Raw genomic sequence first — 14,903 nt, 5'->3', positions numbered from 1 at the left:
TTCTTTTATTCCTTCCGCCATCAGGTTGTTGTATTTAGACAGTAGCCACTTTAAATAGGATCCGCATTAATATCTTACATGACAAAGTATGCAGTGATGCCTAGTATGCTTATTTTTTTCTTTTTCTTGTACTGCTATTTGTCATATTTGTTTAACTTCCCAACTTATTAGCTGTCTGGCCTCTGTTTTTCTGTTTTGGACATTTTGGATGTTGTTTCATGTGACCAATTTGCATTTCGAAGTCATGAAATTAGCGTCAGGGTTATGTTTTATCTTAAAGGATAAGACAGAAGGAACAGAGTAGAAATGGAAGAAGAGGATATGTCTGTCACTTTTTACTTGTTAACATCTTGGTTTCTTGACTGGTTGTTGACATAAGTGTAGCTCTTATACAGTAACGAAAGATGTGAGTGCAAAGATTTTTTACAAACGCAATTTACAAATACCCTGGGGGCTAAGCCCCTCCTGTCTTTCAATCCTAGTGACGTCCCTGGCCAACTAAAGGAAAACTCCTTTTGTTGGCCAGCCACCAAAACAACTAGTTAAAATTAGAAAAAAGATTGTGGATAGTAGTACTCCCTGGAGACAAACACGCGTTTACTGGGTCAAAAATCTTGAGTTTTTCATTGGACACAAACTTAAAGGTCCCAGGTGCTCTTTCCTTAGGATGTGCCATTTCTGTGTCTGTAGCTATTGAGGAGGAGAGAGGGGGGGAAAAGGTGGAGGGTGGGGGTGTGGCCTTGTCCAACTGCCACTTTGCTCGTTTGAAAGCCATGATGTCTCTCTCTCATGGGCAGGCCAAATTATCAGGGCGGGCAAAGCAGAGAAAGGGGAGGTAACCTTGCTCCTTATGACCTCATAAGGAGAAGATTCTAGATTGGCCCATCTGAGCTTTCATTTTCTCAAAGGCAGAGCAGGATACTCAGGGCTCGGTTTCCACCTATCACCATTTCTAGCCACTGGGGGACCATAGGCAGGCTGGGGGAACTCATATTAATGTTTAAAAAAAAAAGAAAAAAGTTTTCATGCCATAGGACCTTTAACTTTCCCGCTTGAAAGCTCTGTGTTTTATGACCCGCCCATCCACCCTGGCCACCTCCCTATGCGGCACTTTGTGGTCTTGCGCGGCAGCAGTCAATGTGACGCATACAGCAATAAATATGAATTACAGTGCACTACTTTTTCATAGCGATATGTACTAATGGAGCATGAGAACAGCCTGAGTGTATAGGCCAAGGGTTCTCAAAGTCAGGACCAAGGTCCGCACAAGTCAGCAAGTCAATCCGGACCCAGCCGTCATGTTATGAATACAATACGTTATGAAGTGTAAAGTTTTCTAACTTGAAATACATTTTCTATTGATCAATAAATGATTAGGGACCTTGAATATACACAGAAAGAAATTACAAAAACATGAAAAGAAGAAAATGTTGAAAAAAGGCAAAAAATATACAAGGAAAAAGGGCAGATAAAAAGGTACCCGAATTACGTAACGGTACCCAAATTGGTACAAAAGCTGACCAGAAAAACTGAGTACTTTACTTGAATGTTTGTTGCTTAAAAGTTAAAAGTGAGTTGATTAAATGTTATTCATTTATTGCCAATCGTTCCGGACCCCTAACCTTAAAAATAATTAACATGCGGACCTTTGAGTAATACGTTTGAGAACCCATGGTATGGGCTATAAAGCCTGTACCTCATAAATTTGTTATATTGTGTTATAAGTGTTTGATATCTCTTGTGTATTTCTTTGTCTTTTACATGACTTGCTCATTGATTGATCCCAATCACCCTAATGAAGGTTTGACCTCGCTTATTACAGCCATCTATCATACACACATTGTTAAGATCCTCTTACCTGGGGATGCTATGCATTGGACTAAGAAGCAGTCTTGTGTGCTCATCACATGGCTATGTTGAATACTTTGATTGTGATTGGTCAATTACAGGAAGCTATGCTCTGTTATTTCTGAAAAGCAGAGCACTGCTACATGCCAAGCGGGTTGTCTTCTATCTAGGTATCAGGAACCACACTTCAATTCAAAAGTCATTATGAGCTGTGTGAGAATGAATTAGAGAGAAAATAAAAATGACTGAGGGGTGTGTGTGTGTGTGTGTGTGTGTGTGTGTGTGTGTGTGTGTGTGACTAAGTGCATGCTTGTGTCCTTCTGTTTCTGTTTCACCTTCCTCCTCTTCTGCAAAGCCCGACACAGAGAGGACTAAATAGATATCAGCCTGCTTCCAGATACTTCCAAATAAGAGTGGGCTTACTCATCACAACTAATCAGTTCAACATTTTGGGAAATGCACTTATTTCTTTTTTTTTTTTTCAAGAGTTAAATGAAAAGATCAATAGCAGTCACATCTGTGTGTTACAGTAAGTACGTAGCTAGATTTAGGACGTGGTTAGCCAAGCTTAGCATGGACGAGGTGTGTGTGTCAGCATTTGTGAACCAGTAGGCGAACATAATTTGTTTATACAGTCCTGAAAGGAAAAATCAAATTCAGTTAATTAAAAGTAACTCGTTAAAGGTTAAAGGGTTGGACTGATATGACAATATGGGACCTTAATTAAAAAGCAGATATCTCTGATAAAGATAATGATATTCGAACATAATGGCATAGCTACAGATAAATAAACAGGATTGTCATCGGCATAATGGCGGTCAAATTAACGAACCTCCCCAGGGGATCTGCACATTGTCATTTGATACATTTTTATTATAGAAGAATCAGCTATAGCTGCTTTTAAAATAAACTGCCGTGTCACTTATCAAAACCTGTATGTTGATTGCCATTAGCAATGTTAGAAAGAGCAAATCCTTCAACAATGTCCCTGCACTCGCTCATATTGATTTCTTCTCCCAGCAGCTATTGACTGATCATCGCCATCGACCCCAATCTTTACGACGGCCTTTGGGACTTCATCAGAACAAAGTGTGAAACAGAGAGAAAAAGTTGTCTATTTTCAGCTCGGCTGGCGAGACCAAAAGGCGCCCCCGGATGACCCAAAATGTCATTTTATCTGAGTGTGTCCAGGCTGCAGCTGCTGCCACAACCAGCACCGCATCAATCGACACATTCCTCTCGTCAATATAAATGCAAATCATGCAATCTGGCAAGGCTGTGTGGATTATGACTTAGCAGTAGACCGTCTGTGCAAAATGATGCTAAAAAGGTCACTGGCTCATTAAGTTTTGGGTGATTGCCGAGACTGGAACAGCGAGCATAAGAGGATGAGCTGACTCGTCTGTACACTGTAAAGAGCAGCTATATTGCAGAGTTCTTTTTTAAGATATACCGAGCTGGGACTCCATCCATCAGGTAGCAGCTATATGACGTGCCAAATCACTTACAGTGAGGCAAACCTGCACAGCTGAGCTGTCTGACCTTTCGTCATTTGATTCAATATGCATGGAGACTGGAAATGTAGTTTATTTTCCGTCTTGTTTTTAATAGCTAGCTTGACTTTCTTTAAAGTAACTTCCTACTTCTGTCAACATATGATGCTTCGTTACCCTTGGTGTCAAGGAAATTCTAAATCAGGTGATGATAATTAAAGAGGAGAAAACTATTGAGGGAACAGTTTTACAGCGGGAAATGTTTGTGCATAATAAAAAGCACATAACTTGATTAGTATCCGAAAATACCCACTGCATACAATCAGGAGTTCCGTTGGCAAGATAACAGATTGCAAATGAATATTTCACAACATGACTGGGCTTTGGATAAGCCCCCTGGTAATAAAGCTAGGCACACACACACAAACACACCTGCACAAATGTCAGGAGGATTTTTCTTTAACCCACTTTACCTTTGAAATTATTATTTTTTGTGGATTTTATGTGGGCTTGTTATTTCAACCAGTTGATTTCATTCTCCAGAAATGAGAAGAAACCATAAATCCAGCACTTTGTTGGTCACTTGTACTCACTTGTCGAATAGGCCGTAATGTTGTAACTAAATAAAATAATTGGTGGTACAGTAAGTGCTGGATTTATATTTCTTTTTCAGGTGACACATTTTGGTGTATTTCCCTCTTCTTCTGAAATAAGGAAGGCCTCATAGCAGCCTAACAAACTGGTGTACAGTGTGAACCCTACATGTATTGCCAGAAAAGAATATTGACATTGGATGATTTTGAAAAACCACAATTTGCAAGATGTTCAATGAGAATGTTTTCAGCCATACTACCAGGATTGTCAAGGCAGATAAACAAGCCAACTTTAATTGCAGGTCTTTGATGGGACGCAAACTCCTTCGCATAAAAATCGAACCTGCTACATAAAGAGCACATTGTTTCCTCCGTCAGCACTGCCAGTCAATCTTGAGATACAGAGTTATCCCAAAATTGCCAGTTTTGTTGTTTCCTTTTGCCATTCAGTTGGTCTGTTGGGCAACAGTTTGGTTCAGAGAATGGGACAGACGTCAACTGGATATACGTGGTGCCCAAAAGGTTTTGTGAGTCTCTAAACTTTCCTTTAGTGCCACCGTCAGGTTTCACGTTTCATTACATAACACTTTATTCCATGACACTATCTCGAAATCTATCTAAATTGCTAGATTTTCAGTGAAATTTGCCGTTGATAATCCTGTCCCCCAGAGGATGAATCTTTTATGCTCCATGAGCTTCCTCTGGCACCGCTCTCAGATCAAAATGTCAAGTTTGCACTCAGATAATGCCATATTTTAGAGAATTAAAATGTTCTCATGAGATTCACTAAGTGCATTCATATATTTTGATTTAAAATACCCGGTGACATTTCCGCTGGGGCCATTTTGAGGCTACAGGGATAGCAAAACATGTTGTTTATTCTGTCCAACTCTTTCGTGGGAGTGTACACACACACACACACACACACACACACACACACACACACACAGAAATGGACACCTCCATTCTGGACTTAATCTAGTGGTGGCTGAACTCCAGCCTCAATCAAACAGTCCATTTGAATTGCAGACCTTTCTCCACTCCAGGGATAATTGCCCCCATTATTCCATTGATGAAGTGGCACCTGAAAAATCCCTTTAATGTTTTACCCTTTGTATTTTGCAACAGCAACACGCCTCCCGTGCTGCATGAAGCAAAAAAAGTTCTTAGAAAGGTAATGTAATGACTGTGTGGGCGCTGGTTCAACCTTCGGTAAAACCAGATGTGTGCCGGTGTCAATCTGCCGTAAAGGAACACTAAACTCCACCCTCAGCTTTTCTGTGCTTTTGAAATATCAATGCAACAAAGTCCTAATCGTATATTGTACAATATATGACTATCAATGTGAAATACAGAAAGAAATATGAAGGTATTTCTCAAATATTAGAGAATCGTAGGTCTTGTTATACATTCATGCCAGCGCCTTCTTCACTGCCCTTCCCCACAGAGGTTTCAGTGGCACGGCAGCCGTCCTCATTTGTTTTGCAAACTAATTTAGGGCTATCAGCAGCCAGGGCCCATTAATTAGGCAATCGGTCAGGAGCAGAGGGAGTTTGTCACAGCGAGGTCACTGCATGAGGCATCCATTATTCCCATATTCCACTGAGGTGTACGTAAATCTCTTGCTGTTGTCTTAACATTACTGTGTGTACTTTTGGTAAGGTTGTGGGTGAAGTTGGACCCCAAAGCAAAGAATTGGAACTATTTGGTGAGTGTGAAAAGTTTATTAAAGCGCCCATATTATGCTCATTTTCAGGTTCATAATTGTATTTTAAGGTTGTACCAGAATAGGTTTACATGGTTTAATTTTCAAAAAACACCATATTGTTGTTGTACTGCACAGCTCTCTCTCACTGCTGCAGATCCTCTTTTCACCTGGTCTCTGTTTTAGCTACAGAGTGAGACCTCTTTTCTTCTTCTTCTTCTTCTGTACTATCTTTGATTGCACTCGCACATGCGCAGTAGCTCAAATGTAAATCATGTCCGCTAGCTAGCTCCATAGACAGTAAAAGAAAGGTTGTTTCTCCAACTTCAATCAGTTACAAGGCAGGATTAGCTGGGAGACTTCTAAATGAGGGCGCACATGTAAGTAGTTCTTTTGTAGATTATAGTGAACTTGTGTGCGTTGTAGAAGTGCTTTGCTATTGAGAACGATGCCAACGGTTGCAGTTAGCCAGCTCGTTTCGGCTTGTGACGTAGAAAGCCGTGCAGAATTTGAACAGCTCACCCGGAGACTGAAGGCAGGACACATTCAGAAACCGGATCTCACTCAAAACATGAGCATGGATGGATGTTTTTCAAAGTTTGTATGCGTGTGGAAGCACCAGAGACACAAAATAACACCCCAAATCCCAGAAAAAGTGATTTTTTTCATAATATGGGCACTTTAACGAAAAGAGTCTGGAGCAGAAGCAGTGGTGGCAGGGAGCTGGCCAGCTTGGAGATGATCCACAGAGGATGGAAGGGTAACAAAAAAAAAAAAACAGACGTTGAAGCACTGGAACTAGGAGGGCAGTGAGGCACAGGGGAAGACCTGTGCATGCGACACCCACAAATGTATGGTCACAATTGTTATGTTTGAAATCTGATTATATGTATTTTTCTGTGAAAGAGATCAGGTTTACATGTATTTTCAGTTTATACTTTTACAAGCGTAATTATACACTTACACCACAAGGGGGAGTATCGTTAGGTGAGCGCTAGTTGTAACAACGGCCGAGGCTTCCGTCACCTCAGACAGAGGACAGCCTGCTGAACGAACACAACTAAAGTACCCCGTCTCTCCTCTTCCTGAATCAAAACAGGTTAGTAAGTGCGTGTTACTACACCAAAATATGTTTCGAAGCACTATAAAAACCATTTGGAACATTATCTGAGAAAGTTTGAGGAAGAAAATGTGTGTTTTATTTGGGTTAGAAACTTGTAATTCCTTTACGCTAGCAGAGCTTTCCTAGCTCCGGTATGTAGCTTAACGAAGTCAAAAAATGGCGGCCGTAATGTCGTGCTTTTATTTATTTTTACCACAACTCCTTGACATTGATAATATGTGTGCATTCGTAAAAATGTATTGTTTATTAAGGTTTTATAAATGTGTTATGCAGGGTGAAAGGCAAAGCAAGTTAATATGCTTAACTACAGCTAGTCAATGTCATAGAACACATTAAGATTACAACAATGTTGGAGATATTCAGTACTGTGGGATTTAAAAACAGATTTGTAAGTTCATAGAATATACTATGATCCTTTTGCGTTGCAATGTGAATGGCAGATTTGTGAAATGAGTGAATAAGAAGTTTAATATGAAAAGATGTGGTTGGTTAAAATGAGAGAAAAAGAAAAAAAAAGTTATAAATCCTGTTAATAAAGACAGAGGACAGCCTGCTGAACGAACACAACTAAAGTATCCGGTCTCTCCTTTTCCTGAATCAAAACAGGCTATATTTATCTGTTAACAGGTTACCCATGCTTGAGGCCTGTAACACGCACACCAAAAAACTAGGGGTGTCGAATCAGAATTGTAAGTCTTGCCTAGTCTCGCTAACCACACTCTGCGGAGCAGAGGAGATTCTGGCTACTCTACATAGCATTCTGGGATGGAAGAAAAACGTGCTCTGGTTTATTGGCATTTCTTTAAAAGAGATGCACCAATTACAACTTTCTAGGCCGATTCCGATTTCCAATTTTCATTGAGTTAGGCCAGCTGATACCAATTTTAGCCGATTCCGATTTCATTATTTCGAACCACTTTACAGCACACACAAATATTTATTTTCTATCTTTTCTTTAATAGAACATTTTGCACAGAACATAGAACATTTTTTTAACAGATAATCGATCACTATAAAATAGAACTATATAAATTACTCCTGGTGTGGGAAATTCACACACATCTAAAGTGCAATGTTAGAACCATTTCCTTCTTTTCACATCCAATATCCTAAACTAAAAAAATGTGATTTTGGTCTTTGGTGTCGTCCCTCCACGCCCTACTTTCACATATTCAGTCCTTCCAGAAAAATTTAGTTTTTTCAGATTTTTTCAGAGCGTCGTTAAAACAAAGCAGTGAATCAGGGAATTCGGAGGAGGATTCGGCTGCGAGACTGGCAGTGGAATCAGGCTCTTTCCATCAAAACATTGAATATTTGACTGTTTGGGGTCACCCCTACTAAGTCAGAGTCTACAAAAAGAGCTGGAGGTCAGAAGCTAAAGTACATACGCTGGATTTCTGGAACATGAGGGGGAAGAAAGCACTACCGAGTTATATGTGGCAGAGTGGTGGAGTGAGGATAGGGCTTTTATGGAGCAGGTTGACGAGGTGAGTGGAAGCTGTCTGGAGAAAGCAGCCATGCTCCCTGCCACACACATGCCCTGCATAAAAAAAAGAAGGGGAGAGAGAACCAAACACACAAAAAAAAAAACTATAGCAAAACCATTTGTGACTAAAATGTTTTTTTATTTTCTTAAAGTAAGCAAGAAAAGCACACAGTGGAGTACAGAGGATGTACAATATTCGAGAACATCTTTGCTTCACTCTCCCCGCAAAGCCTATGAGGTGGCGACCCCACCCCCCACCCCCAAGATGTCAGGATAAGTTAAAGAATTACAGCATCATACGTTACTTGCATCAAGCATAGAAAACATCCTCATTTCACTCGCTCCTTTATCTTACCATACGCACCAGCCCCATTTCTTTGGGAATTTTAGGACTATTATACAGGACAATTGAAGATTTGAAAGGCGGGGAAGAGGGGAAATGACAGGAAGCAAAGGGCCGCAGGTCGGAGTTAAACCTGTGGCCGCTGGGACAAGGACTGAGCCTTTGTACATGGGGTGCACGCGCTATCAGGTGTTGTGGCTCTGGAAAGGGAAGTTTGGGCTCCCCTGCTGCAGCTGCTGCCCCGAGACCTGACCCCGGATAAGCATATGAGGATGGATGGATGGCTGGATGGATGGATGGACTCGCGCCATGCATTCTAGCCACTGAAAGCTCTATGGTGATCACAGCCATTGTACAAGTGTGTGTGTGGAGGCAGCCAGTGGAGAGCCAGCCTCTTTTCAGCTGTGGTTAGGCCTGTTAACACACCACGTTCAGTGGTATTTGATAATTGGAAATCATTCAAGAACATGGCAAAATCATAACAAATTTAAGGATTTTAGTGCAGGCCTTGTTCAGAAATGTTGTCATTTTTGCTCACTAAGTTAGTCTCGCTTTGCCAGACCTTCCTCCACAGCGCTGTAAAGGAGGGTCTGGCTAGTCCACACAGCATTCCAGGATGGAAGAAAAACGTGCTCTGGTTTATTGGTATTTCTTTAAACCAATCACAATCGTCTTGGGTGGTGCCAAGTGCCGGACGGAGCCATGGTGCCTCTGCAAAATATTCTCTGGAAGGAACTAGTTTTGGTGGAACATGTGATTGTTCAAAGGTTGTTTTAGTCGAACAACGGAGAACTCAGAATGGACAGATAGTCTAGCTAGCTGTCTGGATTTACCCTGCAGAGATCTGAGGAGCAGTTAACCCTCAGAAATCCACCAGAGTTTAGAACACCAACACAAAGAAAGCAGAAGGTAATGGACATATGGCCGAAAATTAGGCACAAGACAGCGGAATTTCCCGGTGACACTGAACAACCCCTGATATGAATTAATCAGTTATAAAAGACATAAATATATAAAAGACACTTCAGATACAGTATTAGGGGACCACTAAGGTCTATATAAAAGACACTTCAGATACAGTATTAGGGGACCACTAAGGTCTATATAAAAGACACTTCAGATACAGTATTAGGGGACCACTAAGGTCTATATAAAAGAGACTTCAGATACAGTATTAGGGGACCACTAAGGTCTATATAAAAGCATCCAAAGCTGCTTATTCAACATTGCGATAGAAACGGCACAGACAAATATATACAATAGACTTTCTTATATTGTTTTGATGATGTATATTGCCCGGTCTTACTTTTAATGGTGCCATTTTGCCAAAAAGTAAAGAAATATATAGGCTAAGAAAAACCAGCTCCAGCTCAGTGGTCTAGATTTTGTCTGAATGAGTGCCCACAGTGCCAGCCTTAAAAAACCACTAGGTAACTAAACAAATGTATTAGGGAAACAGATACGATAAAGATTGTGATTTTGGTAATTACATGAATCACGCTTCAGTGAATATACATAAAACATTTAGTATTCATATTTTGAGACTTCGCAGATACATTCAGTAAAAATGTTGATAAAATACAATCTCTAGGAATATTAATTTTCTTCCAAACCATATTTGTCGTTTCAGATTAGTTATGCAATGCTTTAGGAGACAGGTTTGCCTCAAGAGTTTCCTTCTATACAACACACTCCGTTTCTATAAGTGATGTACTTTCTGTGGTCATGCATGTATTTTCACTGTAATAAATAGGTACTGGGACAAAACTTTCATGAATAAATGTCATTACAATTCTTAATCCTGTTTTTAAAATGTGGTATTTCTATAATATTCCTAACATATAGACCTAATGTACTCACTCATTAGGGGCTAATACTATAGAGACTAATACAGTGGTGTTTTTAATTTCAGGCCACATCACAATGATTACACTGCTCTCTTCTGGCTTACAATATTAACTACAGGTAATTCTTTTAAAAGCCACAGCTATATAATTGAATCAGTATAATAATAAGAAGAAGAAGAAGAAGAAGAAGAACAACAACAACGCAAGGCTCTGAGCATTACATTAAGCTTATAATTCTTCCTCCAGTTTAGAATATAGAGACAGGGCAGTTAAAAACAGGGCCTCCACACTGTAGAATGACGTGCCTGAGAAGCTAAAGAGCCATGTCAAGTCAAGTCAAACTGCAAATAGTGTCCGTATTTGTATTGATTGAAAAGGCAGTGAGACAAAACAATGCCATTAGCAGTGTATGTGATTATTGGGCACATTTGTAAGATCAATTGTAGGGAGGCAGAAATACTCTGTGGTGCTAATTCTGGCAGGAAAGGAACAGAGCAAAAAAATCATCTTTTATCTCCTATTGAGGAACAGGTGCATTGGAAAAAAAAGCATCCAGAGAAAGATCAATGTTAGACAACAACGTTGTGTGTCAATAAAAATGTTCTAGCTACGAGCCATAGACAACTTCAGGGATCCTTTGTGATCTTTTCGTCTGGGTGATGGCCAGATGGAAGCACCTTTAAGTTCTCTCAGAATTGTATATAGGCTACGTAGGTTTTTACACTTTTTTAGTTAAACTTTCTGACAAACTTTCTCCCTGGCAAGAGTATGCATCTTTAATTCCAGCTCACCATGACACGGCCAGTTCTCTTCCATTGTTTGCCCCCACCCCAGGCTCTTATTATCACTCACAATCACCAGACACACTACTGCTCTAATCCACAGGAAGCACAGAAGCCAGCGCCGCGTGCAGCACAACCAGGCTAAAACAGAGTGATGAGGGTCAGCACGCAAACTCTGCTAGCATGTAAGCATGTTCATCTTTTCATGTTGTTTAAGTTGGGGCTAGGCCCTGAAATCTGCTTTAAAGGGACTACTTCCAGGATATATACGAGATTTAGGTATTTTCCCAAATGGATATTATTAAAAGACATTGAAGCCAGTGTGTCAAAAAAGAAGGTTATCTTTTTTGTGTAAAAAGAGAACTTTGGTGGGCAACCTTCAGCTCAGGGGAAGTCCTTGACAGCGGCCAGGGTTTAAATACGACCATCGGCACTTTGTGTCATCCACCCTCTTTCTCCCCCCTTTCCTGACATTCACCTGTATAATAAAAAAAAAGGGTAATGAAAGCTCAAAAAATCTTAAAAAAAAAGCAACTTGAAGGTGTCACCGTGGGGAAACTTATGTCCACTTGTGCCAATTTGCAGGCAATTAGTAGATAATAAAAATAATTGTTTGCTGCAGCCCTACACAAAACCATGTTAAACTGTGTTGAAAGCAGGTGAGTCCTAAGCATCAGTCTATGGAGTTGTAGCGCAGATCAGTCCACCAGTGATGCTGAGGCCACCTCGACAGTTTCTACTCAATCCCCCGACACAGTCACAGACAGGACGGGAGAAACCAGCAACACCAGTACTGTCGTCCATCCAGCTTCATCACCAGCGGACACTTCATCAAGTTATTCTACTTCCATATCCCCATCTAACTCTACTTCCGGGCCTGACCCAAAATCTGTGACCCCGACTACACCAGCCCCCATCACAACCCCCACAGCTAGCGTTAGCATCGACAGAATGTCTTTAAATACAGAAACGGACTCGGTCTGCCAGAATTCCACAGGTAAGTTGGTCCAAATCTAAAAGACTTTAGTCTATCAAGTCTAAGATTCTACAGCCATCACTAAGTACCGCTGAGGCTGATGGGAATGTTATTTTGAAAGTGTTTGTTCATAAATCAATGTGTCACAGCTCAATATTTATTTAAACATTGGGTCTATAAACAGATATGTTCCAGACAGATATCTACCGGATACATTTGTGAATATCTATATGGGTTGTTGACTCTCAGAATTCCTAAAAAATATTAAAACTGAAAAATTTAAATAAAAACAAATAAAAAACAAAAACAATGCAGTAGGCCTATGTTAAATACAGCAAAGCTTTTCTACACTGTAAACCCTGATTTTGTTTCTAATTAAACTTACGAGTGATCATTACTTATACTTTTATGTTTTGTAAAAGCCTGCTATCATTACTAAACAACATTAGTTGGTTGTACTATTTAGCTGAAAAATTCATTGCACTAATCATGTTTAGCAGAGATAACTCGGTATGTTTACTTTCATAAAAAGGGGAGGGGGCTAATTCAAAAACCTGCCTGGTCATGTGACAAGACCAGCGTCTCCGTAACGTCGTTCAAGGGGCTCTGCACCTGGCGGACGCGGGCGAACAGCATCGACAGCGACGGACGTTACCCTGACTTAGAAGCAACCTTACTCCAAGTGGAATGGTTAGTATTTAAAATAACTATTGTAGCCTAGTTATCTTTGCGGGAATTTTGAATACCCAAAAGCTTGCAGATAATTTGTTGACCTAGCTTTTTTCTGTCTAATGTTACTGTTTGAATCTGTGCAGTGTTAATACATGCTTATTGCTAACACTAGCTAGCTACTCAAAAAAGTGTCAGCTTAATGTTAAGGTTAGCTTAGTGTTAACATTCTGAGGACGGCTCACATACCGGCGAGTTTGCTCGACTGTATCCTTTATACAGTATAACATTACATACAGTATAGTCATTTTACGCAATAGAAAAGCGATTCAACCGCGCCGCGGGCAAAGGAGTGCTAGCGCGCTGTGGAGGTGTTTACGTTGTGGACACCGTGAGCTGCTCGCGCTCAGCTCATTGATCCACTCGACCCGTCCTTGGCCGCTCTCTTTTTCCGTCTCACTCACTCACTCTCACGCGCTTGTTTACATGCCCGTTTTCTCTGTAACACAGGCGTCGTTTCGGTTATATTGCCTTATTGTATTTAACAGTGACATTGTTGAGCTTAGTCGTTGAGCTAAACGTTTTCTTGTTTTCTATTTTTACAGATCCTTGTGGTGTGAGGATGTTGTGGAAGTGGAAGTATTGTGAGTTTGTGTTAGAAAATGGGTTACCTTTTAAAACGTTATCGGTTTAAACACGGAAACTATGGTAGAACTGTCCCATTTCCCTGCTTACACCAACAATGTGTGTGCACATTCAACTCCATTAATGCACTTAAGCTCCACTTAGCAAAGATTCACCAGAAAACCCAGGGTGCACAACTGCGTGAAACTGCCCAAGTAACCTTTCACTGTCAGTCATGTGATTTTTCTGCACCCTGCACAGAAGCAGTCTTTCTCACCTGCGCAGTACACATTTACTCTTGTCCTCTTTAAGGAAAAAATTGGTATTTTTTAATTTTAATTTTATTTAAACATTTCAAATCATATACTACTTTACAGGTGGCTTAGCTGCCTTGTATAATTCAGTTGATCTAAGTTCAGTTTGTTTTTGTTCTCTGTATTTTTCAGGTGTTCATGGAGTTCAGCAAGAACCTCAAGCAGGAATTCTATGAGAGCATCGATCGGCACAGTCCTTGTCTCCTCGAGTTATTTCGATCCAAGAGAGGTAATGTTGGACAGTTGTTGACACATATTTCACAACAGACCAATGTAGGTCCATACACATTATGTACTTGGCATTGTTTTTCACAGGTTTTGTAAAAACATCATATCAAAATGCTACTCTATTAGTTGTATAATTCAATCCAAACATTGCTTGGTTTGTTTAAGCTTTCTTATAGATCTTATTTGTTTTTCATTTTAGCTATCTAACGTGTAGTACTGTGTTTAATTCCCAAAGACTACAGAGCCAACTGCCATCCAGACACAGGTGCTCAGAGGGCTTCCTATCATCCTTGGGGACAAACTCACAAACTTCTTCAAATAAAAAGCAGGCTTTGTAAGTAAGCACTTGCTTTCTCATAATTTTCACCTTTATTTATTTTTCACCATGACACTCTTATATTGATTAAAGTTGTTTTTCAAATGAGAAATCTAATGTAATGATTGGGCTCTTCTGTTATTCTTTATTTAGGAATCGGATGATGAGGATTTTTCGTGACCTTGACATTGGGATACTTCTCATTGGGTGAAGGTGCTGGGCTCACATCTTCTCAGCATCTCAGTCCTGCCTTGTTGAAAATCATCATTGAGGGAGAAGTCGTGATGGACAACATTCAAGATCTGCCAAAAGCATTGGGCATTCTGTTTGGACTCACATATGCACTCCATCTTAACAACCCCAAGACTATGGAGCTCACATTTCAGGTCATCCAACAGGTATTGCTCTTGTTAGACCACACTGACCTAAAGCCGAAGCTACAGACTTTGAAAAATCAGCTCGCAATGTACATTTGAGTGGGGATTTCTTGTCAATTTTGTTTTGTTTATGGATTTACCACTTTAATCTCAGGGGACATCCATGTTTTTTTCTTGTA

The sequence above is a fragment of the Perca fluviatilis genome, chromosome 17 (assembly GCF_010015445.1).
Source record: "Perca fluviatilis chromosome 17, GENO_Pfluv_1.0, whole genome shotgun sequence".
In the NCBI taxonomy this organism is placed as follows: Eukaryota; Metazoa; Chordata; class Actinopteri; order Perciformes; family Percidae; genus Perca; species Perca fluviatilis.
The sequence above is the reverse complement of the archived record's forward strand: the minus strand, read 5'-3'. Positions refer to the sequence as shown.